This window comes from Phyllopteryx taeniolatus, chromosome 5 (assembly GCF_024500385.1).
Source record: "Phyllopteryx taeniolatus isolate TA_2022b chromosome 5, UOR_Ptae_1.2, whole genome shotgun sequence".
In the NCBI taxonomy this organism is placed as follows: Eukaryota; Metazoa; Chordata; class Actinopteri; order Syngnathiformes; family Syngnathidae; genus Phyllopteryx; species Phyllopteryx taeniolatus.
In genome coordinates this window covers 20,900,364-20,924,331 of record NC_084506.1, presented here as the reverse complement: position 1 = coordinate 20,924,331, position 23,968 = coordinate 20,900,364, and the positions used below count along the sequence as shown (strand labels likewise).

The 23,968-nt window shown below is 43.0% G+C and overlaps 39 non-coding genes across 39 annotated transcripts; all 39 read right to left on the bottom strand.

Annotated features, from left to right (window-relative positions):
• Nucleotides 1–771: 771 nt before the first annotated feature.
• On the bottom strand, nucleotides 772–845 carry trnan-guu (transfer RNA asparagine (anticodon GUU)). The gene has a single exon. It is a non-coding gene; the product is annotated as a tRNA-Asn (tRNA).
• Nucleotides 846–1,301: 456 nt separating this feature from the next.
• Nucleotides 1,302–1,375, bottom strand: trnan-guu (transfer RNA asparagine (anticodon GUU)). The gene has a single exon. It is a non-coding gene; the product is annotated as a tRNA-Asn (tRNA).
• Nucleotides 1,376–1,827: 452 nt separating this feature from the next.
• trnan-guu (transfer RNA asparagine (anticodon GUU)) lies at nucleotides 1,828–1,901 on the bottom strand. The gene has a single exon. It is a non-coding gene; the product is annotated as a tRNA-Asn (tRNA).
• A 456-nt stretch (nucleotides 1,902–2,357) lies between these two features.
• trnan-guu (transfer RNA asparagine (anticodon GUU)) lies at nucleotides 2,358–2,431 on the bottom strand. Its single transcript has one exon. It is a non-coding gene; the product is annotated as a tRNA-Asn (tRNA).
• A 456-nt stretch (nucleotides 2,432–2,887) lies between these two features.
• trnan-guu (transfer RNA asparagine (anticodon GUU)) lies at nucleotides 2,888–2,961 on the bottom strand. The gene has a single exon. It is a non-coding gene; the product is annotated as a tRNA-Asn (tRNA).
• A 473-nt stretch (nucleotides 2,962–3,434) lies between these two features.
• On the bottom strand, nucleotides 3,435–3,508 carry trnan-guu (transfer RNA asparagine (anticodon GUU)). The gene has a single exon. It is a non-coding gene; the product is annotated as a tRNA-Asn (tRNA).
• A 455-nt stretch (nucleotides 3,509–3,963) lies between these two features.
• On the bottom strand, nucleotides 3,964–4,037 carry trnan-guu (transfer RNA asparagine (anticodon GUU)). The gene has a single exon. It is a non-coding gene; the product is annotated as a tRNA-Asn (tRNA).
• Nucleotides 4,038–4,522: 485 nt separating this feature from the next.
• On the bottom strand, nucleotides 4,523–4,596 carry trnan-guu (transfer RNA asparagine (anticodon GUU)). The gene has a single exon. It is a non-coding gene; the product is annotated as a tRNA-Asn (tRNA).
• A 456-nt stretch (nucleotides 4,597–5,052) lies between these two features.
• Nucleotides 5,053–5,126, bottom strand: trnan-guu (transfer RNA asparagine (anticodon GUU)). The gene has a single exon. It is a non-coding gene; the product is annotated as a tRNA-Asn (tRNA).
• A 473-nt stretch (nucleotides 5,127–5,599) lies between these two features.
• trnan-guu (transfer RNA asparagine (anticodon GUU)) lies at nucleotides 5,600–5,673 on the bottom strand. Its single transcript has one exon. It is a non-coding gene; the product is annotated as a tRNA-Asn (tRNA).
• Nucleotides 5,674–6,683: 1,010 nt separating this feature from the next.
• Nucleotides 6,684–6,757, bottom strand: trnan-guu (transfer RNA asparagine (anticodon GUU)). Its single transcript has one exon. It is a non-coding gene; the product is annotated as a tRNA-Asn (tRNA).
• Nucleotides 6,758–7,226: 469 nt separating this feature from the next.
• On the bottom strand, nucleotides 7,227–7,300 carry trnan-guu (transfer RNA asparagine (anticodon GUU)). The gene has a single exon. It is a non-coding gene; the product is annotated as a tRNA-Asn (tRNA).
• Nucleotides 7,301–7,752: 452 nt separating this feature from the next.
• On the bottom strand, nucleotides 7,753–7,826 carry trnan-guu (transfer RNA asparagine (anticodon GUU)). Its single transcript has one exon. It is a non-coding gene; the product is annotated as a tRNA-Asn (tRNA).
• Nucleotides 7,827–8,282: 456 nt separating this feature from the next.
• trnan-guu (transfer RNA asparagine (anticodon GUU)) lies at nucleotides 8,283–8,356 on the bottom strand. Its single transcript has one exon. It is a non-coding gene; the product is annotated as a tRNA-Asn (tRNA).
• A 456-nt stretch (nucleotides 8,357–8,812) lies between these two features.
• Nucleotides 8,813–8,886, bottom strand: trnan-guu (transfer RNA asparagine (anticodon GUU)). The gene has a single exon. It is a non-coding gene; the product is annotated as a tRNA-Asn (tRNA).
• Nucleotides 8,887–9,359: 473 nt separating this feature from the next.
• Nucleotides 9,360–9,433, bottom strand: trnan-guu (transfer RNA asparagine (anticodon GUU)). Its single transcript has one exon. It is a non-coding gene; the product is annotated as a tRNA-Asn (tRNA).
• Nucleotides 9,434–9,887: 454 nt separating this feature from the next.
• On the bottom strand, nucleotides 9,888–9,961 carry trnan-guu (transfer RNA asparagine (anticodon GUU)). The gene has a single exon. It is a non-coding gene; the product is annotated as a tRNA-Asn (tRNA).
• A 481-nt stretch (nucleotides 9,962–10,442) lies between these two features.
• On the bottom strand, nucleotides 10,443–10,516 carry trnan-guu (transfer RNA asparagine (anticodon GUU)). Its single transcript has one exon. It is a non-coding gene; the product is annotated as a tRNA-Asn (tRNA).
• Nucleotides 10,517–10,985: 469 nt separating this feature from the next.
• Nucleotides 10,986–11,059, bottom strand: trnan-guu (transfer RNA asparagine (anticodon GUU)). Its single transcript has one exon. It is a non-coding gene; the product is annotated as a tRNA-Asn (tRNA).
• A 597-nt stretch (nucleotides 11,060–11,656) lies between these two features.
• On the bottom strand, nucleotides 11,657–11,730 carry trnan-guu (transfer RNA asparagine (anticodon GUU)). Its single transcript has one exon. It is a non-coding gene; the product is annotated as a tRNA-Asn (tRNA).
• Nucleotides 11,731–12,183: 453 nt separating this feature from the next.
• trnan-guu (transfer RNA asparagine (anticodon GUU)) lies at nucleotides 12,184–12,257 on the bottom strand. The gene has a single exon. It is a non-coding gene; the product is annotated as a tRNA-Asn (tRNA).
• Nucleotides 12,258–13,265: 1,008 nt separating this feature from the next.
• On the bottom strand, nucleotides 13,266–13,339 carry trnan-guu (transfer RNA asparagine (anticodon GUU)). The gene has a single exon. It is a non-coding gene; the product is annotated as a tRNA-Asn (tRNA).
• Nucleotides 13,340–13,932: 593 nt separating this feature from the next.
• trnan-guu (transfer RNA asparagine (anticodon GUU)) lies at nucleotides 13,933–14,006 on the bottom strand. The gene has a single exon. It is a non-coding gene; the product is annotated as a tRNA-Asn (tRNA).
• A 456-nt stretch (nucleotides 14,007–14,462) lies between these two features.
• On the bottom strand, nucleotides 14,463–14,536 carry trnan-guu (transfer RNA asparagine (anticodon GUU)). The gene has a single exon. It is a non-coding gene; the product is annotated as a tRNA-Asn (tRNA).
• Nucleotides 14,537–14,988: 452 nt separating this feature from the next.
• trnan-guu (transfer RNA asparagine (anticodon GUU)) lies at nucleotides 14,989–15,062 on the bottom strand. Its single transcript has one exon. It is a non-coding gene; the product is annotated as a tRNA-Asn (tRNA).
• Nucleotides 15,063–15,537: 475 nt separating this feature from the next.
• On the bottom strand, nucleotides 15,538–15,611 carry trnan-guu (transfer RNA asparagine (anticodon GUU)). Its single transcript has one exon. It is a non-coding gene; the product is annotated as a tRNA-Asn (tRNA).
• A 469-nt stretch (nucleotides 15,612–16,080) lies between these two features.
• Nucleotides 16,081–16,154, bottom strand: trnan-guu (transfer RNA asparagine (anticodon GUU)). The gene has a single exon. It is a non-coding gene; the product is annotated as a tRNA-Asn (tRNA).
• Nucleotides 16,155–16,605: 451 nt separating this feature from the next.
• trnan-guu (transfer RNA asparagine (anticodon GUU)) lies at nucleotides 16,606–16,679 on the bottom strand. Its single transcript has one exon. It is a non-coding gene; the product is annotated as a tRNA-Asn (tRNA).
• Nucleotides 16,680–17,135: 456 nt separating this feature from the next.
• On the bottom strand, nucleotides 17,136–17,209 carry trnan-guu (transfer RNA asparagine (anticodon GUU)). Its single transcript has one exon. It is a non-coding gene; the product is annotated as a tRNA-Asn (tRNA).
• Nucleotides 17,210–17,665: 456 nt separating this feature from the next.
• Nucleotides 17,666–17,739, bottom strand: trnan-guu (transfer RNA asparagine (anticodon GUU)). The gene has a single exon. It is a non-coding gene; the product is annotated as a tRNA-Asn (tRNA).
• Nucleotides 17,740–18,212: 473 nt separating this feature from the next.
• On the bottom strand, nucleotides 18,213–18,286 carry trnan-guu (transfer RNA asparagine (anticodon GUU)). The gene has a single exon. It is a non-coding gene; the product is annotated as a tRNA-Asn (tRNA).
• Nucleotides 18,287–19,294: 1,008 nt separating this feature from the next.
• Nucleotides 19,295–19,368, bottom strand: trnan-auu (transfer RNA asparagine (anticodon AUU)). The gene has a single exon. It is a non-coding gene; the product is annotated as a tRNA-Asn (tRNA).
• Nucleotides 19,369–19,837: 469 nt separating this feature from the next.
• trnan-guu (transfer RNA asparagine (anticodon GUU)) lies at nucleotides 19,838–19,911 on the bottom strand. Its single transcript has one exon. It is a non-coding gene; the product is annotated as a tRNA-Asn (tRNA).
• Nucleotides 19,912–20,390: 479 nt separating this feature from the next.
• On the bottom strand, nucleotides 20,391–20,464 carry trnan-auu (transfer RNA asparagine (anticodon AUU)). Its single transcript has one exon. It is a non-coding gene; the product is annotated as a tRNA-Asn (tRNA).
• A 469-nt stretch (nucleotides 20,465–20,933) lies between these two features.
• On the bottom strand, nucleotides 20,934–21,007 carry trnan-guu (transfer RNA asparagine (anticodon GUU)). Its single transcript has one exon. It is a non-coding gene; the product is annotated as a tRNA-Asn (tRNA).
• A 473-nt stretch (nucleotides 21,008–21,480) lies between these two features.
• trnan-guu (transfer RNA asparagine (anticodon GUU)) lies at nucleotides 21,481–21,554 on the bottom strand. The gene has a single exon. It is a non-coding gene; the product is annotated as a tRNA-Asn (tRNA).
• Nucleotides 21,555–22,566: 1,012 nt separating this feature from the next.
• trnan-guu (transfer RNA asparagine (anticodon GUU)) lies at nucleotides 22,567–22,640 on the bottom strand. The gene has a single exon. It is a non-coding gene; the product is annotated as a tRNA-Asn (tRNA).
• Nucleotides 22,641–23,109: 469 nt separating this feature from the next.
• Nucleotides 23,110–23,183, bottom strand: trnan-guu (transfer RNA asparagine (anticodon GUU)). Its single transcript has one exon. It is a non-coding gene; the product is annotated as a tRNA-Asn (tRNA).
• A 605-nt stretch (nucleotides 23,184–23,788) lies between these two features.
• trnan-guu (transfer RNA asparagine (anticodon GUU)) lies at nucleotides 23,789–23,862 on the bottom strand. The gene has a single exon. It is a non-coding gene; the product is annotated as a tRNA-Asn (tRNA).
• Between the last annotated feature and the right edge of the window lie 106 nt (nucleotides 23,863–23,968).

Sequence of the window (23,968 nt, the reverse complement as noted above, 5' to 3'; positions counted from 1 at the left end):
AATCGCCAGTCAAAAAATCTAAATATGTGAAGTTGAACTTCCGAGTGAGTTGATCATTAACAGTTTTAGTACTTTGTTACAAACACACAGAAACAAGAAGATGAGTAAACTATTTGTCGACCAACTGTAATTCTGAATTGTAGTTAACAGTTTTCGAATTCCAACAAATCAGCCAATTGTCTTTTCATGACCTATCAAAGTGAAAGATAAACAGGTTTTGATTTGTTAGCAGAGGGAAAGTCAATACAACTGGCGTGCGTCCCTGGGTGGGCTTGAACAACCAACCTTTCAGTTAAGGGCCAAACACGCTGACCGATTACACCACAGAGACATGCTGTGTACACCATGGCTGGCTAGGCCGTGGAGTATTTGACACTAGGTCAGCTTTCGGAGGAACTGGAAAGACCCATCTATCCATTTTCTTTCCTGCTTATCCTCACGACTGTTGTGGGCGAGCTGCAGCCTTTCCCAGCTCACTTTTCCAATCGGCGAGATACAAGATACACCCAAGGCTAATCGCCAGTCACAAAATCTAAATATGTGAAGTTGCACTTCTGAGTGAGTTGATCATTAACAGTTTTAGTAATTTGTTACTAACACACAGAAACATGAAGATGAGTAAACTATTTGTCAAACAACTGAAAGTCTGAATTAGAGATAACAGTTTTCGAATTTCAACAAATCAGCCAATTGTCTTTTCATGACCTATCAAAATGAAAGATAAATAGGTTTTGATTTGATAGCAGAGGGAAAGTCAATACAACTGGCATGCGTCCCTGGGTGGGCTTGAACCACCAACCTTTCAGTTAACAGCCGAACGCGCTGACCGATTGCGCCACAGAGACATGCTGTATACACCATGGCTGGCTAGTCCGTGGAGTATTTGACACTAGGTCAGCTTTCGGAGGAACTGGAAAGACCCATCTATCCATCCATCCATCCATCCATTTTCTTTCCTGCTTATCCTCACGACTGTTGTGGGTGAGCTGCAGCCTTTCCCAGCTCACTTTTCCAATCGGCGAAAGACAAGATACACCCTAGGCTAATCGCCAGACACAAGATCTAAATATGTGAAGTTGCACTTCTGAATGAGTTGATCATTAACAGCTTTAGTAAATTGTTACAAACACACAGAAACACAAAGATGAGTAAACTATTTGTCGAACAACTGAAAGCCTGAATTAGAGATAACAGTTTTCGAATTTCAACAAATCAGCCAATTGTCTTTTCATGACCTATCAAAGTGAAAGATAAACAGGTTTTGATTTGATAGCAGAGGGAAAGTCAATACAACTGGCATGCATCCCTGGGTGGGCTTGAACCACCAACCTTTCAGTTAACAGCCGAACGCGCTGACCGATTGCGCCACAGAGACATGCTGTATACACCATGGCTGGCTAGGCCGTGGAGTATTTGACACTAGGTCAGCTTTCGGAGGAACTGGAAAGACCCATCTATCCATCCATCCATCCATCCATTTTCTTTCCTGCTTATCCTCACGACTGTTGTGGGTGAGCTGCAGCCTTTCCCAGCTCACTTTTCCAATCGGCGAAAGACAAGATACACCCTAGGCTACTCACCAGTCACAAGATCTAAATATGTGAAGTTGCACTTCTGAGTGAGTTGATTAACAGCTTTAGTAATTTGTTACAAACACACAGAAACACAAAGATGAGTAAACTATTTGTCGAACAACTGAAAGTCTGAATTATAGTTAACAGTTTTCGAATTTCAACAAATCAGCCAATTGTCTTTTCATGACCTATCAAAGTGAAAGATAAACAGGTTTGATTTGATAGCAGAGGGAAAGTCAATACAACTGGCATGCGTCCCTGGGTGGGCTTGAACCACCAACCTTTCAGTTAACAGCCGAACGCGCTGACCAATTGCGCCACAGAGACATGCTGTATAAACCATGGCTGGCTAGGCCGTGGAGTATTTGACACTAGGTCAGCTTTCGGAGGAACTGGAAAGACCCATCTATCCATTCATCCATCCATCGATTTTCTTTCCTGCTTATCCTCACGACTGTTGTGGGTGAGCTGCAGCCTTTCCCAGCTCACTTTTCCAATCGGCGAAAGACAAGATACACCCTAGGCTAATCGCCAGACACAAGATCTAAATATGTGAAGTTGCACTTCTGAATGAGTTGATCATTAACAGCTTTAGTAATTTGTTACAAACACACAGAAACACAAAGATGAGTAAACTATTTGTCGAACAACTGAAAGTCTGAATTATAGTTAACAGTTTTCGAATTTCAACAAATCAGCCAATTGTGTTTTCATGACCTATCAAAGTGAAAGATAAACAGGTTTTGATTTGATAGCAGAGGGAAAGTCAATACAACTGGCATGCGTCCCTGGGTGGGCTTGAACCACCAACCTTTCAGTTAACAGCCGAACGCGCTGACCTATTGCGCCACAGAGACATACTGTGTATACCATGGCTGGCTAGGCCGTAGAGTATTTGACACTAGGTCAGCTTTAGGAGGAACTGGAAAGACCCACCTATCCATCCATCCATCCATCGATTTTCTTTCCTGCTTATCCTCACGACTGTTGTGGGTGAGCTGCAGCCTTTCCCAGCTCACTTTTCCAATCGGCGAAAGACAAGATACACCCTAGGCTACTCACCAGTCACAAGATCTAAATATGTGAAGTTGCACTTTTGAGTGAGTTGATCATTAACAGCTTTAGTAATTTGTTACAAACACACAGAAACACAAAGATGAGTAAACTATTTGTCGAACAACTGAAAGCCTGAATTAGAGATAACAGTTTTCGAATTTCAACAAATCAGCCAATTGTCTTTTCATGACCTATCAAAGTGAAAGATAAACAGGTTTTGATTTGATAGCAGAGGGAAAGTTAATACAACTGGCATGCGTCCCTGGGTGGGCTTGAACCACCAACCTTTCAGTTAACAGCCGAACGCACTGACCGATTGCGCCACAGAGACATGCTGTCTACCCTATGTCTTGCGAGGTCGTGGAGCATTATACACCAGGTCAGCAGGAGGAACTGGAAAGACCCATATATCCATTCATCCATTCATCCATCCATCCATCCATCCATCGATTTTCTTTCCTGCTTATCTTCACGACTGTTGTGGGTGAGCTGCAGCCTTTCCCAGCTCACTTTTCCAATCGGCGAAAGACAAGATACACCCTAGGCTAATCGCCAGACACAAGATCTAAATATGTGAAGTTGCACTTCTGAATGAGTTGATCATTAACAGCTTTAGTAAATTGTTACAAACACACAGAAACACAAAGATGAGTAAACTATTTGTCGAACAACTGAAAGCCTGAATTAGAGATAACAGTTTTTGAATTTCAACAAATCAGCCAATTGTCTTTTCATGACCTATCAAAGAGAAAGATAAACAGGTTTGGATTTGATAGCAGAGGGAAAGTCAATACAACTGGCAAGCGTCCCTGGATGGGCTTGAACCACCAACCTTTCAGTTAACAGCCGAACGCGCTGACCGATTGCGCCACAGAGACATGCTGTGGACACCATGGCTGGCTAGGCCGTAGAGTATTTGACCCTAGGTCAGCTTTAGGAGGAACTGGAAAGACCCATCTATCCATCCATCCATCCATCGATTTTCTTTCCTGCTTATCTTCACGACTGTTGTGGGTGAGCTGCAGCCTTTCCCAGCTCACTTTTCCAATCGGCGAAAGACAAGATACACCCTAGGCTAATCGCCAGACACAAGATCTAAATATGTGAAGTTGCACTTCTGAATGAGTTGATCATTAACAGCTTTAGTAAATTGTTACAAACACACAGAAACACAAAGATGAGTAAACTATTTGTCGAACAACTGAAAGCCTGAATTAGAGATAACAGTTTTCGAATTTCAACAAATCAGCCAATTGTCTTTTCATGACCTATCAAAGAGAAAGATAAACAGGTTTGATTTGATAGCAGAGGGAAAGTCAATACAACTGGCATGCGTCCCTGGGTGGGCTTGAACCACCAACCTTTCAGTTAACAGCCGAACGCGCTGACCTATTGCACCACAGAGACATGTTGTCTACCCTATGTCTTGCGAGGTCGTGGAACATTATACACCAGGTCAGCAGGAGGAACTGGAAAGACCCATATATCCATTCATCCATTCATCCATCCATCCATCCATCCATCCATCCATCCATCGATTTTCTTTCCTGCTTATCCTCACGACTGTTGTGGGTGAGCTGCAGCCTTTCCCAGCTCACTTTTCCAATCGGCGAAAGACAAGATACACCCTAGGCTAATCGCCAGACACAAGATCTAAATATGTGAAGTTGCACTTCTGAATGAGTTGATCATTAACAGCTTTAGTAATTTGTTACAAACACACAGAAACACAAAGATGAGTAAACTATTTGTCGAACAACTGAAAGTCTGAATTATAGTTAACAGTTTTCGAATTTCAACAAATCAGCCAATTGTGTTTTCATGACCTATCAAAGTGAAAGATAAACAGGTTTTGATTTGATAGCAGAGGGAAAGTCAATACAACTGGCATGCGTCCCTGGGTGGGCTTGAACCACCAACCTTTCAGTTAACAGCCGAACGCGCTGACCTATTGCGCCACAGAGACATACTGTGTATACCATGGCTGGCTAGGCCGTAGAGTATTTGACACTAGGTCAGCTTTAGGAGGAACTGGAAAGACCCACCTATCCATCCATCCATCCATCGATTTTCTTTCCTGCTTATCCTCACGACTGTTGTGGGTGAGCTGCAGCCTTTCCCAGCTCACTTTTCCAATCGGCGAAAGACAAGATACACCCTAGGCTACTCACCAGTCACAAGATCTAAATATGTGAAGTTGCACTTTTGAGTGAGTTGATCATTAACAGCTTTAGTAATTTGTTACAAACACACAGAAACACAAAGATGAGTAAACTATTTGTCGAACAACTGAAAGCCTGAATTAGAGATAACAGTTTTCGAATTTCAACAAATCAGCCAATTGTCTTTTCATGACCTATCAAAGTGAAAGATAAACAGGTTTTGATTTGATAGCAGAGGGAAAGTTAATACAACTGGCATGCGTCCCTGGGTGGGCTTGAACCACCAACCTTTCAGTTAACAGCCGAACGCACTGACCGATTGCGCCACAGAGACATGCTGTCTACCCTATGTCTTGCGAGGTCGTGGAGCATTATACACCAGGTCAGCAGGAGGAACTGGAAAGACCCATATATCCATTCATCCATTCATCCATCCATCCATCCATCCATCGATTTTCTTTCCTGCTTATCTTCACGACTGTTGTGGGTGAGCTGCAGCCTTTCCCAGCTCACTTTTCCAATCGGCGAAAGACAAGATACACCCTAGGCTAATCGCCAGACACAAGATCTAAATATGTGAAGTTGCACTTCTGAATGAGTTGATCATTAACAGCTTTAGTAAATTGTTACAAACACACAGAAACACAAAGATGAGTAAACTATTTGTCGAACAACTGAAAGCCTGAATTAGAGATAACAGTTTTTGAATTTCAACAAATCAGCCAATTGTCTTTTCATGACCTATCAAAGAGAAAGATAAACAGGTTTGGATTTGATAGCAGAGGGAAAGTCAATACAACTGGCAAGCGTCCCTGGATGGGCTTGAACCACCAACCTTTCAGTTAACAGCCGAACGCGCTGACCGATTGCGCCACAGAGACATGCTGTGGACACCATGGCTGGCTAGGCCGTAGAGTATTTGACCCTAGGTCAGCTTTAGGAGGAACTGGAAAGACCCATCTATCCATCCATCCATCCATCGATTTTCTTTCCTGCTTATCTTCACGACTGTTGTGGGTGAGCTGCAGCCTTTCCCAGCTCACTTTTCCAATCGGCGAAAGACAAGATACACCCTAGGCTAATCGCCAGACACAAGATCTAAATATGTGAAGTTGCACTTCTGAATGAGTTGATCATTAACAGCTTTAGTAAATTGTTACAAACAAACAGAAACACAAAGATGAGTAAACTATTTGTCGAACAACTGAAAGCCTGAATTAGAGATAACAGTTTTCGAATTTCAACAAATCAGCCAATTGTCTTTTCATGACCTATCAAAGAGAAAGATAAACAGGTTTGATTTGATAGCAGAGGGAAAGTCAATACAACTGGCATGCATCCCTGGGTGGGCTTGAACCACCAACCTTTCAGTTAACAGCCGAACGCGCTGACCTATTGCACCACAGAGACATGTTGTCTACCCTATGTCTTGCGAGGTCGTGGAACATTATACACCAGGTCAGCAGGAGGAACTGGAAAGACCCATATATCCATTCATCCATTCATCCATCCATCCATCCATCCATCCATCCATCGATTTTCTTTCCTGCTTATCTTCACGACTGTTGTGGGTGAGCTGCAGCCTTTCCCAGCTCACTTTTCCAATCGACGAAAGACAAGATACACCCTAGGCTAATCGCCAGACACAAAATCTAAATATGTGAAGTTGCACTTCTGAATGAGTTGATCATTAACAGCTTTAGTAATTTGTTACAAACACACAGAAACACAAAGATGAGTAAACTATTTGTCGAACAACTGAAAGCCTGAATTAGAGATAACAGTTTTCGAATTTCAACAAATCAGCCAATTGTCTTTTCATGACCTATCAAAGTGAAAGATAAACAGGTTTTGATTTGATAGCAGAGGGAAAGTTAATACAACTGGCATGCGTCCCTGGGTGGGCTTGAACCACCAACCTTTCAGTTAACAGCCGAACGCGCTGACCGATAGCGCCACAGAGACATGCTGTCTACCCTATGTCTTGCGAGGTCGTGGAGCATTATACACCAGGTCAGCAGGAGGAACTGGAAAGACCCATATATCCATTCATCCATTCATCCATCCATCCATCCATCGATTTTCTTTCCTGCTTATCTTCACGACTGTTGTGGGTGAGCTGCAGCCTTTCCCAGCTCACTTTTCCAATCGGCGAAAGACAAGATACACCCTAGGCTAATCGCCAGACACAAGATCTAAATATGTGAAGTTGCACTTCTGAATTAGTTGATCATCAACAGCTTTAGTAATTTGTTACAAACACACAGAAACACGAAGATGAGTAAACTATTTGTCGAACAACTGAAAGTCTGAATTATAGTTAACAGTTTTCGAATTTCAACAAATCAGCCAATTGTCTTTTCATGACCTATCAAAGTGAAAGATAAACAGGTTTTGATTTGATAGCAGAGGGAAAGTCAATACAACTGGCATGCGTCCCTGGGTGGGCTTGAACCACCAACCTTTCAGTTAACAGCCGAACGCGCTGACCGATTGCGCCACAGAGACATGCTGCATACACCATGGCTGGCTAGGCCGTGGAGTATTTGACACTAGGTCAGCTTTCGGAGGAACTGGAAAGACCCATCTATCCATCCATCCATCCATCCATTTTCTTTCCTGCTTATCCTCACGACTGTTGTGGGTGAGCTGCAGCCTTTCCCAGCTCACTTTTCCAATCGGCGAAAGACAAGATACACCCTAGGCTACTCACCAGTCACAAGATCTAAATATGTGAAGTTGCACTTCTGAGTGAGTTGATTAACAGCTTTAGTAATTTGTTACAAACACACAGAAACACAAAGATGAGTAAACTATTTGTCGAACAACTGAAAGTCTGAATTATAGTTAACAGTTTTCGAATTTCAACAAATCAGCCAATTGTCTTTTCATGACCTATCAAAGTGAAAGATAAACAGGTTTGATTTGATAGCAGAGGGAAAGTCAATACAACTGGCATGCGTCCCTGGGTGGGCTTGAACCACCAACCTTTCAGTTAACAGCCGAACGCGCTGACCAATTGCGCCACAGAGACATGCTGTATAAACCATGGCTGGCTAGGCCGTGGAGTATTTGACACTAGGTCAGCTTTCGGAGGAACTGGAAAGACCCATCTATCCATTCATCCATCCATCGATTTTCTTTCCTGCTTATCCTCACGACTGTTGTGGGTGAGCTGCAGCCTTTCCCAGCTCACTTTTCCAATCGGCGAAAGACAAGATACACCCTAGGCTAATCGCCAGACACAAGATCTAAATATGTGAAGTTGCACTTCTGAATGAGTTGATCATTAACAGCTTTAGTAATTTGTTACAAACACACAGAAACACAAAGATGAGTAAACTATTTGTCGAACAACTGAAAGTCTGAATTATAGTTAACAGTTTTCGAATTTCAACAAATCAGCCAATTGTGTTTTCATGACCTATCAAAGTGAAAGATAAACAGGTTTTGATTTGATAGCAGAGGGAAAGTCAATACAACTGGCATGCGTCCCTGGGTGGGCTTGAACCACCAACCTTTCAGTTAACAGCCGAACGCGCTGACCTATTGCGCCACAGAGACATACTGTGTATGCCATGGCTGGCTAGGCCGTAGAGTATTTGACACTAGGTCAGCTTTAGGAGGAACTGGAAAGACCCACCTATCCATCCATCCATCCATCGATTTTCTTTCCTGCTTATCCTCACGACTGTTGTGGGTGAGCTGCAGCCTTTCCCAGCTCACTTTTCCAATCGGCGAAAGACAAGATACACCCTAGGCTACTCACCAGTCACAAGATCTAAATATGTGAAGTTGCACTTTTGAGTGAGTTGATCATTAACAGCTTTAGTAATTTGTTACAAACACACAGAAACAGAAAGATGAGTAAACTATTTGTCGAACAACTGAAAGCCTGAATTAGAGATAACAGTTTTCGAATTTCAACAAATCAGCCAATTGTCTTTTCATGACCTATCAAAGTGAAAGATAAATAGGTTTTGATTTGATAGCAGAGGGAAAGTTAATACAACTGGCATGCGTCCCTGGGTGGGCTTGAACCACCAACCTTTCAGTTAACAGCCGAACGCACTGACCGATTGCGCCACAGAGACATGCTGTCTACCCTATGTCTTGCGAGGTCGTGGAGCATTATACACCAGGTCAGCAGGAGGAACTGGAAAGACCCATATATCCATTCATCCATTCATCCATCCATCCATCCATCCATCGATTTTCTTTCCTGCTTATCTTCACGACTGTTGTGGGTGAGCTGCAGCCTTTCCCAGCTCACTTTTCCAATCGGCGAAAGACAAGATACACCCTAGGCTAATCGCCAGACACAAGATCTAAATATGTGAAGTTGCACTTCTGAATGAGTTGATCATTAACAGCTTTAGTAAATTGTTACAAACACACAGAAACACAAAGATGAGTAAACTATTTGTCGAACAACTGAAAGCCTGAATTAGAGATAACAGTTTTTGAATTTCAACAAATCAGCCAATTGTCTTTTCATGACCTATCAAAGAGAAAGATAAACAGGTTTGGATTTGATAGCAGAGGGAAAGTCAATACAACTGGCAAGCGTCCCTGGATGGGCTTGAACCACCAACCTTTCAGTTAACAGCCGAACGCGCTGACCGATTGCGCCACAGAGACATGCTGTGGACACCATGGCTGGCTAGGCCGTAGAGTATTTGACCCTAGGTCAGCTTTAGGAGGAACTGGAAAGACCCATCTATCCATCATCCATCCATCGATTTTCTTTCCTGCTTATCTTCACGACTGTTGTGGGTGAGCTGCAGCCTTTCCCAGCTCACTTTTCCAATCGGCGAAAGACAAGATACACCCTAGGCTAATCGCCAGACACAAGATCTAAATATGTGAAGTTGCACTTCTGAATGAGTTGATCATTAACAGCTTTAGTAAATTGTTACAAACACACAGAAACACAAAGATGAGTAAACTATTTGTCGAACAACTGAAAGCCTGAATTAGAGATAACAGTTTTCGAATTTCAACAAATCAGCCAATTGTCTTTTCATGACCTATCAAAGAGAAAGATAAACAGGTTTGATTTGATAGCAGAGGGAAAGTCAATACAACTGGCATGCGTCCCTGGGTGGGCTTGAACCACCAACCTTTCAGTTAACAGCCGAACGCGCTGACCTATTGCACCACAGAGACATGTTGTCTACCCTATGTCTTGCGAGGTCGTGGAACATTATACACCAGGTCAGCAGGAGGAACTGGAAAGACCCATATATCCATTCATCCATTCATCCATCCATCCATCCATCCATCCATCCATCGATTTTCTTTCCTGCTTATCTTCACGACTGTTGTGGGTGAGCTGCAGCCTTTCCCAGCTCACTTTTCCAATCGACGAAAGACAAGATACACCCTAGGCTAATCGCCAGACACAAAATCTAAATATGTGAAGTTGCACTTCTGAATGAGTTGATCATTAACAGCTTTAGTAATTTGTTACAAACACACAGAAACACAAAGATGAGTAAACTATTTGTCGAACAACTGAAAGCCTGAATTAGAGATAACAGTTTTCGAATTTCAACAAATCAGCCAATTGTCTTTTCATGACCTATCAAAGTGAAAGATAAACAGGTTTTGATTTGATAGCAGAGGGAAAGTTAATACAACTGGCATGCGTCCCTGGGTGGGCTTGAACCACCAACCTTTCAGTTAACAGCCGAACGCGCTGACCGATAGCGCCACAGAGACATGCTGTCTACCCTATGTCTTGCGAGGTCGTGGAGCATTATACACCAGGTCAGCAGGAGGAACTGGAAAGACCCATATATCCATTCATCCATTCATCCATCCATCCATCCATCGATTTTCTTTCCTGCTTATCTTCACGACTGTTGTGGGTGAGCTGCAGCCTTTCCCAGCTCACTTTTCCAATCGGCGAAAGACAAGATACACCCTAGGCTAATCGCCAGACACAAGATCTAAATATGTGAAGTTGCACTTCTGAATGAGTTGATCATCAACAGCTTTAGTAATTTGTTACAAACACACAGAAACACGAAGATGAGTAAACTATTTGTCGAACAACTGAAAGTCTGAATTATAGTTAACAGTTTTCGAATTTCAACAAATCAGCCAATTGTCTTTTCATGACCTATCAAAATGAAAGATAAATAGGTTTTGATTTGATAGCAGAGGGAAAGTCAATACAACTGGCATGCGTCCCTGGGTGGGCTTGAACCACCAACCTTTCAGTTAACAGCCGAACGCGCTGACCAATTGCGCCACAGAGACATGCTGTCTACCCTATGTCTTGCGAGGTCGTGGAGCATTATACACCAGGTCAGCAGGAGGAACTGGAAAGACCCATATATCCATTCATCCATTCATCCATCCATCCATCCATCCATCCATCCATCCATCGATTTTCTTTCCTGCTTATCTAAACCATGGCTGGCTAGGCCGTGGAGTATTTGACACTAGGTCAGCTTTCGGAGGAACTGGAAAGACCCATCTATCCATCCATCCATCCATCGATTTTCTTTCCTGCTTATCCTCACGACTGTTGTGGGTGAGCTGCAGCCTTTCCCAGCTCACTTTTCCAATCGGCGAAAGACAAGATACACCCTAGGCTAATCGCCAGACACAAGATCTAAATATGTGAAGTTGCACTTCTGAATGAGTTGATCATTAACAGCTTTAGTAAATTGTTACAAACACACAGAAACACAAAGATGAGTAAACTATTTGTCGAACAACTGAAAGCCTGAATTAGAGATAACAGTTTTCGAATTTCAACAAATCAGCCAATTGTCTTTTCATGACCTATCAAAGTGAAAGATAAACAGGTTTTGATTTGATAGCAGAGGGAAAGTCAATACAACTGGCATGCGTCCCTGGGTGGGCTTGAACCACCAACCTTTCAGTTAACAGCCGAACGCGCTGACCGATTGCGCCACAGAGACATGCTGTATACACCATGGCTTGCTAGGCCGTGGAGTATTTGACACTAGGTCAGCTTTCGGAGGAACTGGAAAGACCCATCTATCCATCCATCCATCCATCCATTTTCTTTCCTGCTTATCCTCACGACTGTTGTGGGTGAGCTGCAGCCTTTCCCAGCTCACTTTTCCAATCGGCGAAAGACAAGATACACCCTAGGCTACTCACCAGTCACAAGATCTAAATATGTGAAGTTGCACTTCTGAGTGAGTTGATTAACAGCTTTAGTAATTTGTTACAAACACACAGAAACACAAAGATGAGTAAACTATTTGTCGAACAACTGAAAGCCTGAATTAGAGATAACAGTTTTCGAATTTCAACAAATCAGCCAATTGTCTTTTCATGACCTATCAAAGAGAAAGATAAACAGGTTTGGATTTGATAGCAGAGGGAAAGTCAATACAACTGGCAAGCGTCCCTGGATGGGCTTGAACCACCAACCTTTCAGTTAACAGCCGAACACGCTGACCGATTGCGCCACAGAGACATGCTGTGGACACCATGGCTGGCTAGGCCGTAGAGTATTTGACCCTAGGTCAGCTTTAGGAGGAACTGGAAAGACCCATCTATCCATCCATCCATCCATCGATTTTCTTTCCTGCTTATCTTCACGACTGTTGTGGGTGAGCTGCAGCCTTTCCCAGCTCACTTTTCCAATCGGCGAAAGACAAGATACACCCTAGGCTAATCGCCAGACACAAGATCTAAATATGTGAAGTTGCACTTCTGAATGAGTTGATCATTAACAGCTTTAGTAAATTGTTACAAACACACAGAAACACAAAGATGAGTAAACTATTTGTCGAACAACTGAAAGCCTGAATTAGAGATAACAGTTTTCGAATTTCAACAAATCAGCCAATTGTCTTTTCATGACCTATCAAAGAGAAAGATAAACAGGTTTGATTTGATAGCAGAGGGAAAGTCAATACAACTGGCATGCGTCCCTGGGTGGGCTTGAACCACCAACCTTTCAGTTAACAGCCGAACGCGCTGACCTATTGCACCACAGAGACATGTTGTCTACCCTATGTCTTGCGAGGTCGTGGAACATTATACACCAGGTCAGCAGGAGGAACTGGAAAGACCCATATCCATTCATCCATTCATCCATCCATCCATCCATCCATCCATCCATCGATTTTCTTTCCTGCTTATCTTCACGACTGTTGTGGGTGAGCTGCAGCCTTTCCCAGCTCACTTTTCCAATCGGCGAAAGACAAGATACACCCTAGGCTAATCGCCAGACACAAGATCTAAATATGTGAAGTTGCACTTCTGAATGAGTTGATCATTAACAGCTTTAGTAATTTGTTACAAACACACAGAAACACGAAGATGAGTAAACTATTTGTCGAACAACTGAAAGTCTGAATTATAGTTAACAGTTTTCGAATTTCAACAAATCAGCCAATTGTCTTTTCATGACCTATCAAAATGAAAGATAAATAGGTTTTGATTTGATAGCAGAGGGAAAGTCAATACAACTGGCATGCGTCCCTGGGTGGGCTTGAACCACCAACCTTTCAGTTAACAGCCGAACGCGCTGACCAATTGCGCCACAGAGACATGCTGTCTACCCTATGTCTTGCGAGGTCGTGGAGCATTATACACCAGGTCAGCAGGAGGAACTGGAAAGACCCATATATCCATTCATCCATTCATCCATCCATCCATCCATCCATCCATCCATCCATCGATTTTCTTTCCTGCTTATCTAAACCATGGCTGGCTAGGCCGTGGAGTATTTGACACTAGGTCAGCTTTCGGAGGAACTGGAAAGACCCATCTATCCATCCATCCATCCATCCATTTTCTTTCCTGCTTATCCTCACGACTGTTGTGGGTGAGCTGCAGCCTTTCCCAGCTCACTTTTCCAATCGGCGAAAGACAAGATACACCCTAGGCTACTCACCAGTCACAAGATCTAAATATGTGAAGTTGCACTTCTGAGTGAGTTGATTAACAGCTTTAGTAATTTGTTACAAACACACAGAAACACAAAGATGAGTAAACTATTTGTCGAACAACTGAAAGTCTGAATTATAGTTAACAGTTTTCGAATTTCAACAAATCAGCCAATTGTCTTTTCATGACCTATCAAAGTGAAAGATAAACAGGTTTGATTTGATAGCAGAGGGAAAGTCAATACAACTGGCATGCGTCCCTGGGTGGGCTTGAACCACCAACCTTTCAGTTAACAGCCGAACGCGCTGACCAATTGCGCCACAGAGACATGCTGTATAAACCATGACTGGCTAGGCCGTGGAGTATTTGACACTAGGTCAGCTTTCGGAGGAACTGGAAAGACCCATCTATCCATTGATCCATCCATCGATTTTCTTTCCTGCTTATCCTCACGACTGTTGTGGGTGAGCTGCAGCCTTTCCCAGCTCACTTTTCCAATCGGCGAAAGACAAGATACACCCTAGGCTAATCGCCAGACACAAGATCTAAATATGTGAAGTTGCACTTCTGAATGAGTTGATCATTAACAGCTTTAGTAAATTGTTACAAACACACAGAAACACAAAGATGAGTAAACTATTTGTCGAACAACTGAAAGCCTGAATTAGAGATAACAGTTTTCGAATTTCAACAAATCAGCCAATTGTCTTTTCATGACCTATCAAAGTGAAAGATAAACAGGTTTTGATTTGATAGCAGAGGGAAAGTCAATACAACCGGCATGCGTCCCTGGGTGGGCTTGAACCACCAACCTTTCAGTTAACAGCCGAACGCGCTGACCGATTGCGCCACAGAGACATGCTGTATACACCATGGCTGGCAAGGCCGTGGAGTATTTGACACTAGGTCAGCTTTCGGAGGAACTGGAAAGACCCATCTATCCATCCATCCATCCATCCATTTTCTTTCCTGCTTATCCTCACGACTGTTGTGGGTGAGCTGCAGCCTTTCCCAGCTCACTTTTCCAATCGGCGAAAGACAAGATACACCCTAGGCTACTCACCAGTCACAAGATCTAAATATGTGAAGTTGCACTTCTGAGTGAGTTGATTAACAGCTTTAGTAATTTGTTACAAACACACAGAAACACAAAGATGAGTAAACTATTTGTCGAACAACTGAAAGTCTGAATTATAGTTAACAGTTTTCGAATTTCAACAAATCAGCCAATTGTCTTTTCATGACCTATCAAAGTGAAAGATAAACAGGTTTGATTTGATAGCAGAGGGAAAGTCAATACAACTGGCATGCGTCCCTGGGTGGGCTTGAACCACCAACCTTTCAGTTAACAGCCGAACGCGCTGACCAATTGCGCCACAGAGACATGTTGTCTACCCTATGTCTTGCGAGGTCGTGGAACATTATACACCAGGTCAGCAGGAGGAACTGGAAAGACCCATATCCATTCATCCATTCATCCATCCATCCATCCATCCATCCATCGATTTTCTTTCCTGCTTATCTTCACGACTGTTGTGGGTGAGCTGCAGCCTTTCCCAGCTCACTTTTCCAATCGACGAAAGACAAGATACACCCTAGGCTAATCGCCAGACACAAGATCTAAATATGTGAAGTTGCACTTCTGAATGAGTTGATCATTAACAGCTTTAGTAATTTGTTACAAACACACAGAAACACAAAGATGAGTAAACTATTTGTCGAACAACTGAAAGCCTGAATTAGAGATAACAGTTTTCGAATTTCAACAAATCAGCCAATTGTCTTTTCATGACCTATCAAAGTGAAAGATAAACAGGTTTTGATTTGATAGCAGAGGGAAAGTTAATACAACTGGCATGCGTCCCTGGGTGGGCTTGAACCACCAACCTTTCAGTTAACAGCCGAACGCGCTGACCGATTGCGCCACAGAGACATGCTGTCTACCCTATGTCTTGCGAGGTCGTGGAGCATTATACACCAGGTCAGCAGGAGGAACTGGAAAGACCCATATATCCATTCATCCATTCATCCATCCATCCATCCATCGATTTTCTTTCCTGCTTATCTTCACGACTGTTGTGGGTGAGCTGCAGCCTTTCCCAGCTCACTTTTCCAATCGGCGAAAGACAAGATACACCCTAGGCTAATCGCCAGACACAAGATCTAAATATGTGAAGTTGCACTTCTGAATGAGTTGATCATTAACAGCTTTAGTAAATTGTTACAAACACACAGAAACACAAAGATGAGTGAACTATTTGTCGAACAACTGAAAGCCTGAATTAGAGATAACAGTTTTCGAATTTCAACAAATCAGCCAATTGTCTTTTCATGACCTATCAAAGTGAAAGATAAACAGGTTTTGATTTGATAGCAGAGGGAAAGTCAATACAACTGGCATGCGTCCCTGGGTGGGCTTGAACCACCAACCTTTCAGTTAACAGCCGAACGCGCTGACCGATTGCGCCACAGAGACATGCTGTATACACCATGGCTGGCTAGGCGTGGAGTATTTGACACTAGGTCAGCTTTCGGAGGAACTGGAAAGACCAATCTATCCATCCATCCATCCATCCATTTTCTTTCCTGCTTATCCTCACGACTGTTGTGGGTGAGCTGCAGCCTTTCCCAGCTCACTTTTCCAATCGGCGAAAGACAAGATACACCCTAGGCTACTCACCAGTCACAAGATCTAAATATGTGAAGTTGCACTTCTGAGTGAGTTGATTAACAGCTTTAGTAATTTGTTACAAACACACAGAAACACAAAGATGAGTAAACTATTTGTCGAACAACTGAAAGTCTGAATTATAGTTAACAGTTTTCGAATTTCAACAAATCAGCCAATTGTCTTTTCATGACCTATCAAAGTGAAAGATAAACAGGTTTGATTTGATAGCAGAGGGAAAGTCAATACAACTGGCATGCGTCCCTGGGTGGGCTTGAACCACCAACCTTTCAGTTAACAGCCGAACGCGCTGACCAATTGCGCCACAGAGACATGCTGTATAAACCATGGCTGGCTAGGCCGTGGAGTATTTGACACTAGGTCAGCTTTCGGAGGAACTGGAAAGACCCATCTATCCATTCATCCATCCATCGATTTTCTTTCCTGCTTATCCTCACGACTGTTGTGGGTGAGCTGCAGCCTTTCCCAGCTCACTTTTCCAATCGGCGAAAGACAAGATACACCCTAGGCTAATCGCCAGACACAAGATCTAAATATGTGAAGTTGCACTTCTGAATGAGTTGATCATTAACAGCTTTAGTAATTTGTTACAAACACACAGAAACACAAAGATGAGTAAACTATTTGTCGAACAACTGAAAGTCTGAATTATAGTTAACAGTTTTCGAATTTCAACAAATCAGCCAATTGTGTTTTCATGACCTATCAAAGTGAAAGATAAACACGTTTTGATTTGATAGCAGAGGGAAAGTCAATACAACTGGCATGCGTCCCTGGGTGGGTTTGAACCACCAACCTTTCAGTTAACAGCCGAACGCGCTGACCTATTGCGCCACAGAGACATACTGTGTATACCATGGCTGGCTAGGCCGTAGAGTATTTGACACTAGGTCAGCTTTAAGAGGAACTGGAAAGACCCATCTATCCATCCATCCATCCATCGATTTTCTTTCCTGCTTATCCTCACGACTGTTGTGGGTGAGCTGCAGCCTTTCCCAGCTCACTTTTCCAATCGGCGAAAGACAAGATACACCCTAGGCTACTCACCAGTCACAAGATCTAAATATGTGAAGTTGCATTTCTGAGTGAGTTGATCATTAACAGCTTTAGTAATTTGTTACAAACACACAGAAACACAAAGATGAGTAAACTATTTGTCGAACAACTGAAAGCCTGAATTAGAGATAACAGTTTTCGAATTTCAACAAATCAGCCAATTGTCTTTTCATGACCTATCAAAGTGAAAGATAAACAGGTTTTGATTTGATAGCAGAGGGAAAGTTAATACAACTGGCATGCGTCCCTGGGTGGGCTTGAACCACCAACCTTTCAGTTAACAGCCGAACGCGCTGACCGATTGCGCCACAGAGACATGCTGTCTACCCTATGTCTTGCGAGGTCGTGGAGCATTATACACCAGGTCAGCAGGAGGAACTGGAAAGACCCATATATCCATTCATCCATTCATCCATCCATCCATCCATCCATCGATTTTCTTTCCTGCTTATCTTCACGACTGTTGTGGGTGAGCTGCAGCCTTTCCCAGCTCACTTTTCCAATCGGCGAAAGACAAGATACACCCTAGGCTAATCGCCAGACACAAGATCTAAATATGTGAAGTTGCACTTCTGAATGAGTTGATCATTAACAGCTTTAGTAAATTGTTACAAACACACAGAAACACAGAGATGAGTAAACTATTTGTCGAACAACTGAAAGCCTGAATTAGAGATAACAGTTTTTGAATTTCAACAAATCAGCCAATTGTCTTTTCATGACCTATCAAAGAGAAAGATAAACAGGTTTGGATTTGATAGCAGAGGGAAAGTCAATACAACTGGCAAGCGTCCCTGGATGGGCTTGAACCACCAAACTTTCAGTTAACAGCCGAACGCGCTGACCGATTGCGCCACAGAGACATGCTGTGGACACCATGGCTGGCTAGGCCGTAGAGTATTTGACCCTAGGTCAGCTTTAGGAGGAACTGGAAAGACCCATCTATCCATCCATCCATCCATCGATTTTCTTTCCTGCTTATCTTCACGACTGTTGTGGGTGAGCTGCAGCCTTTCCCAGCTCACTTTTCCAATCGGCGAAAGACAAGATACACCCTAGGCTAATCGCCAGACACAAGATCTAAATATGTGAAGTTGCACTTCTGAATGAGTTGATCATTAACAGCTTTAGTAAATTGTTACAAACACACAGAAACACAAAGATGAGTAAACTATTTGTCGAACAACTGAAAGCCTGAATTAGAGATAACAGTTTTCATATTTCAACAAATCAGCCTATTGTCTTTTCATGACCTATCAAAGAGAAAGATAAACAGGTTTGATTTGATAGCAGAGGGAAAGTCAATACAACTGGCATGCGTCCCTGGGTGGGCTTGAACCACCAACCTTTCAGTTAACAGCCGAACGCGCTGACCTATTGCACCACAGAGACATGTTGTCTACCCTATGTCTTGCGAGGTCGTGGAACATTATACACCAGGTCAGCAGGAGGAACTGGAAAGACCCATATCCATTCATCCATTCATCCATCCATCCATCCATCCATCCATCCATCGATTTTCTTTCCTGCTTATCTTCACGACTGTTGTGGGTGAGCTGCAGCCTTTCCCAGCTCACTTTTCCAATCGACGAAAGACAAGATACACCCTAGGCTAATCGCCAGACACAAGATCTAAATATGTGAAGTTGCACTTCTGAATGAGTTGATCATTAACAGCTTTAGTAATTTGTTACAAACACACAGAAACACAAAGATGAGTAAACTATTTGTCGAACAACTGAAAGCCTGAATTAGAGATAACAGTTTTCGAATTTCAACACATCAGCCAATTGTCTTTTCATGACCTATCAAAGTGAAAGATAAACAGGTTTTGATTTGATAGCAGAGGGAAAGTTAATACAACTGGCATGCGTCCCTGGGTGGGCTTGAACCACCAACCTTTCAGTTAATAGCCGAACGCGCTGACCGATTGCGCCACAGAGACATGCTGTCTACCCTATGTCTTGCGAGGTCGTGGAGCATTATACACCAGGTCAGCAGGAGGAACTGGAAAGACCCATATATCCATTCATCCATTCATCCATCCATCCATCCATCGATTTTCTTTCCTGCTTATCTTCACGACTGTTGTGGGTGAGCTGCAGCCTTTCCCAGCTCACTTTTCCAATCGGCGAAAGACAAGATACACCCTAGGCTAATCGCCAGACACAAGATCTAAATATGTGAAGTTGCACTTCTGAATGAGTTGATCATTAACAGCTTTAGTAATTTGTTACAAACACACAGAAACACGAAGATGAGTAAACTATTTGTCGAACAACTGAAAGTCTGAATTAGAGATAACAGTTTTCGAATTTCAACAAATCAGCCAATTGTCTTTTCATGACCTATCAAAGTGAAAGATAAACAGGTTTTGATTTGATAGCAGAGGGAAAGTTAATACAACTGGCATGCGTCCCTGGGTGGGCTTGAACCACCAACCTTTCAGTTAACAGCCGAACGCGCTGACCGATTGCGCCACAGAGACATGTTGTCTACCCTATGTCTTGCGAGGTCGTGGAACATTATACACCAGGTCAGCAGGAGGAACTGGAAAGACCCATATCCATTCATCCATTCATCCATCCATCCATCCATCCATCCATCCATCGATTTTCTTTCCTGCTTATCTTCACGACTGTTGTGGGTGAGCTGCAGCCTTTCCCAGCTCACTTTTCCAATCGACGAAAGACAAGATACACCCTAGGCTAATCGCCAGACACAAGATCTAAATATGTGAAGTTGCACTTCTGAATGAGTTGATCATTAACAGCTTTAGTAATTTGTTACAAACACACAGAAACACAAAGATGAGTAAACTATTTGTCGAACAACTGAAAGCCTGAATTAGAGATAACAGTTTTCGAATTTCAACACATCAGCCAATTGTCTTTTCATGACCTATCAAAGTGAAAGATAAACAGGTTTTGATTTGATAGCAGAGGGAAAGTTAATACAACTGGCATGCGTCCCTGGGTGGGCTTGAACCACCAACCTTTCAGTTAATAGCCGAACGCGCTGACCGATTGCGCCACAGAGACATGCTGTCTACCCTATGTCTTGCGAGGTCGTGGAGCATTATACACCAGGTCAGCAGGAGGAACTGGAAAGACCCATATATCCATTCATCCATTCATCCATCCATCCATCCATCGATTTTCTTTCCTGCTTATCTTCACGACTGTTGTGGGTGAGCTGCAGCCTTTCCCAGCTCACTTTTCCAATCGGCGAAAGACAAGATACACCCTAGGCTAATCGCCAGACACAAGATCTAAATATGTGAAGTTGCACTTCTGAATGAGTTGATCATTAACAGCTTTAGTAATTTGTTACAAACACACAGAAACACGAAGATGAGTAAACTATTTGTCGAACAACTGAAAGTCTGAATTAGAGATAACAGTTTTCGAATTTCAACAAATCAGCCAATTGTCTTTTCATGACCTATCAAAGTGAAAGATAAACAGGTTTTGATTTGATAGCAGAGGGAAAGTTAATACAACTGGCATGCGTCCCTGGGTGGGCTTGAACCACCAACCTTTCAGTTAACAGCCGAACGCGCTGACCGATTGCGCCACAGAGACATGCTGTCTACCCTATGTCTTGCGAGGTCGTGGAGCATTATACACCAGGTCAGCAGGTGGAACTGGAAAGACCCATATATCCATTCATCCATTCATCCATCCATCCATCCATCCATCGATTTTCTTTCCTGCTTATCTTCACGACTGTTGTGGGTGAGCTGCAGCCTTTCCCAGCTCACTTTTCCAATCGGCGAAAGACAAGATACACCCTAGGCTAATCGCCAGACACAAGATCTAAATATGTGAAGTTGCACTTCTGAATGAGTTGATCATTAACAGCTTTAGTAAATTGTTACAAACACACAGAAACACAAAGATGAGTAAACTATTTGTCGAACAACTGAAAGCCTGAATTAGAGATAACAGTTTTTGAATTTCAACAAATCAGCCAATTGTCTTTTCATGACCTATCAAAGAGAAAGATAAACAGGTTTGGATTTGATAGCAGAGGGAAAGTCAATACAACTGGCAAGCGTCCCTGGATGGGCTTGAACCACCAACCTTTCAGTTAACAGCCGAACGCGCTGACCGATTGCGCCACAGAGACATGCTGTGGACACCATGGCTGGCTAGGCCGTAGAGTATTTGACCCTAGGTCAGCTTTAGGAAGAACTGGAAAGACCCTTCTATCCATCCATCCATCCATCGATTTTCTTTCCTGCTTATCTTCACGACTGTTGTGGGTGAGCTGCAGCCTTTCCCAGCTCACTTTTCCAATCGGCGAAAGACAAGATACACCCTAGGCTAATCGCCAGACACAAGATCTAAATATGTGAAGTTGCACTTCTGAATGAGTTGATCATTAACAGCTTTAGTAAATTGTTACAAACACACAGAAACACAAAGATGAGTAAACTATTTGTCGAACAACTGAAAGCCTGAATTAGAGATAACAGTTTTCGAATTTCAACAAATCAGCCAATTGTCTTTTCATGACCTATCAAAGAGAAAGATAAACAGGTTTGATTTGATAGCAGAGGGAAAGTCAATACAACTGGCATGCGTCCCTGGGTGGGCTTGAACCACCAACCTTTCAGTTAACAGCCGAACGCGCTGACCTATTGCACCACAGAGACATGTTGTCTACCCTATGTCTTGCGAGGTCGTGGAACATTATACACCAGGTCAGCAGGAGGAACTGGAAAGACCCATATCCATTCATCCATTCATCCATCCATCCATCCATCCATCCATCCATCCATCGATTTTCTTTCCTGCTTATCTTCACGACTGTTGTGGGTGAGCTGCAGCCTTTCCCAGCTCACTTTTCCAATCGACGAAAGACAAGATACACCCTAGGCTAATCGCCAGACACAAGATCTAAATATGTGAAGTTGCACTTCTGAATGAGTTGATCATTAACAGCTTTAGTAATTTGTTACAAACACACAGAAACACAAAGATGAGTAAACTATTTGTCGAACAACTGAAAGCCTGAATTAGAGATAACAGTTTTCGAATTTCAACACATCAGCCAATTGTCTTTTCATGACCTATCAAAGTGAAAGATAAACAGGTTTTGATTTGATAGCAGAGGGAAAGTTAATACAACTGGCATGCGTCCCTGGGTGGGCTTGAACCACCAACCTTTCAGTTAACAGCCGAACGCGCTGACCGATTGCGCCACAGAGACATGCTGTCTACCCTATGTCTTGCGAGGTCGTGGAGCATTATACACCAGGTCAGCAGGAGGAACTGGAAAGACCCATATATCCATTCATCCATTCATCCATCCATCCATCCATCGATTTTCTTTCCTGCTTATCTTCACGACTGTTGTGGGTGAGCTGCAGCCTTTCCCAGCTCACTTTTCCAATCGGCGAAAGACAAGATACACCCTAGGCTAATCGCCAGACACAAGATCTAAATATGTGAAGTTGCACTTCTGAATGAGTTGATCATTAACAGCTTTAGTAATTTGTTACAAACACACAGAAACACGAAGATGAGTAAACTATTTGTCGAACAACTGAAAGTCTGAATTATAGTTAACAGTTTTCGAATTTCAACAAATCAGCCAATTGTCTTTTCATGACCTATCAAAATGAAAGATAAATAGGTTTTGATTTGATAGCAGAGGGAAAGTCAATACAACTGGCATGCGTCCCTGGGTGGGCTTGAACCACCAACCTTTCAGTTAACAGCCGAACGCGCTGACCAATTGCGCCACAGAGACATGCTGTCTACCCTATGTCTTGCGAGGTCGTGGAGCATTATACACCAGGTCAGCAGGAGGAACTGGAAAGACCCATATATCCATTCATCCATTCATCCATCCATCCATCCATCCATCCATCCATCCATCCATCCATCGATTTTCTTTCCTGCTTATCTAAACCATGGCTGGCTAGGCCGTGGAGTATTTGACACTAGGTCAGCTTTCGGAGGAACTGGAAAGACCCATCTATCCATCCATCCATCCATCGATTTTCTTTCTTGCTTATCCTCACGACTGTTGTGGGTGAGCTGCAGCCTTTCCCAGCTCACTTTTCCAATCGGCGAAAGACAAGATACACCCTAGGCTAATCGCCAGACACAAGATCTAAATATGTGAAGTTGCACTTCTGAATGAGTTGATCATTAACAGCTTTAGTAAATTGTTACAAACACACAGAAACACAAAGATGAGTAAACTATTTGTCGAACAACTGAAAGCCTGAATTAGAGATAACAGTTTTCGAATTTCAACAAATCAGCCAATTGTCTTTTCATGACCTATCAAAGTGAAAGATAAACAGGTTTTGATTTGATAGCAGAGGGAAAGTCAATACAACTGGCATGCGTCCCTGGGTGGGCTTGAACCACCAACCTTTCAGTTAACAGCCGAACGCGCTGACCGATTGCGCCACAGAGACATGCTGTATACACCATGGCTGGCTAGGCCGTGGAGTATTTGACACTAGGTCAGCTTTCGGAGGAACTGGAAAGACCCATCTATCCATCCATCCATCCATCCATTTT